Consider the following 1,943-nt stretch of genomic DNA (forward strand, 5'->3'; position numbering starts at 1 on the left):
AATATGAATAGAAAAGCATAAGATTTGGCCACAGAACACAATATTTTCACATATACGAGATCCAACCTTTTGTCTGAGGAAGACAAAAAGGTATATAAACAAGAGTGCAATCTTACCCCGTGCTGGAACAGGCAATCCAAGAGGCTTGCACTGTATCCAGTGCAGGATAGTGGCCGTAAGTGGCTCAGCCAGAGGCAAGGGGAAACTTTTCCCCTTACCCCTGGGTAAGGGCCACTGGCCCCTATGGGTCTCCTCGGACTTGTGCCACCTCATGAGGTGGCACAAGTCCCAGGACAGCGGAGTGGCTTGAAATCCCGCCTCCCACTCCCTGCCCACCTGCTCCTGGGCTGGCACAAGGGACTTGCCTTGGCCCAAGAGCATTTTTGGATTGCTCCCTTAATCTTCCATGCTGGCATTATTTACCTTACATTTATTTTTTTTCTCAACAGATTGACACAATTGATGCATTCGTATGAGTGCAGACCCCATATTTTATAAAATGTATAGGTCTTTCAGTGAATTTAGAGGAGTATTTTTCAACATGTCCCCTTCAAAGGGCATGGGACACTTGCAAGAGATAGACAAGCCACTCTGTGTGCCTTATTGATAATCCTAAGGATGGAACTAGATATTTAGTGGATACCTCGGGTCTGGGAAATCTGGTCTTCACCAGATATCTTCAAAATGATACTGCCTGATTCTGCAGTTGCCATCTCTGTATCTGTGGAGAAAGAAAAAAAAATAGCCTCTTATTGTGCTCTGTCATGCAGTTTTTGGAAACCTAGAAGTGCAGAACTTCTTTTTGAAGCGACTACATGAACTAAGGGCCTCCTTTGTGTGTGATCACTATAACTTAGATAGGAAGTCCTGCACTCCTGAGCTTGAGAAAGCCATCCAAAGCTCATGGTTATGACTTGGACAATCCACTTCTCACTCCAGTGAGCAGGAGACAAATTGATGTGGGTCACGTCCATGGATAGCTAGAGGGAGGTGGTAACAGACCCAGGGTAAAAGGCATGCTACCCCAATCCACCACTCCTCTTGTCACCTGCTCTGATGGAAACTGCATCAGATGGCTTTATGGTTGGGCTGGCACTTGTTGGGGGAGAACTTAAAAGGGATAATCTTCACCTTGCTGAAACTAATTCTGTCTGTTATGTTCCATTGTTGCATGTATGAATATGACACACAAGAGGGTCCCATAACAAATCTTCTGGTAATTTCCACTGGACTTTTTGTGGTTTATGTCTGAGTAAGCATGGGGTTGGCTGGAGTCTTATATATTGAGCAGACAGCAGTCCTTTCCCCTCTCTATTTTAAATGGCTGGCAACCTTCAGTCTCGAAAGACTATGGTATAAGCCTACAGCACCCGGTATTCCCAGGTGGTCTCCCATCCAAGTACTAACCAGGCCTGATCCTGCTTAGCTTCCGAGATCAGACGAGATCGGGCATGTGCAGGGTAACAGTTGTTATTTTAAATGTTATCTTTTTTTCTTTCTTTCTCTTTTTCCAATCTTCATCTTTCGATAAGTCAGTCCATTCAAAATCTTGCCAGTAAAAACTTTGAAGATGTAATTGAAAGTATAGTACTTTCTCGCCTAGCAGGAAGTTGTGCCTCTTTAGTAATCCAGGCGCTAACCCTCAGGCTACTTTGGAAGCAAAGCATATTATGACATTTTTTTGCCTCCTTTGGCTGCCTTTTCTGTTGTGTGTTGTAAACTCCAAAGGTCTGCAAACCTCTACAATTCAGTAAGTATCCAAACAATGTTGTGGGTGATCCCATTTTGGTGACATTCCTATCAGCGCAGGAGAAGGATTTTAGAAATTTTAGAGAGATGGACAGACAGATATAATAGTAGGGGATATTTTAGGGAAGGATTGTGCCTTTTAGGGTGCAATCCTAACCCCTTATGTCAGTGCCTTCCAGCACTGACATAAGGGC

General features: G+C 44.0%; 1 pseudogene; it reads right to left on the reverse strand.

Moving 5' to 3' along the window:
• Positions 1-1,358: 1,358 nt before the first annotated feature.
• Positions 1,359-1,475, reverse strand: LOC136656505 (5S ribosomal RNA; annotated as a pseudogene).
• Positions 1,476-1,943: the final 468 nt, after the last annotated feature.

Source organism: Tiliqua scincoides, chromosome 6, assembly GCF_035046505.1.
Source record: "Tiliqua scincoides isolate rTilSci1 chromosome 6, rTilSci1.hap2, whole genome shotgun sequence".
NCBI classification, from domain to species: Eukaryota; Metazoa; Chordata; class Lepidosauria; order Squamata; family Scincidae; genus Tiliqua; species Tiliqua scincoides.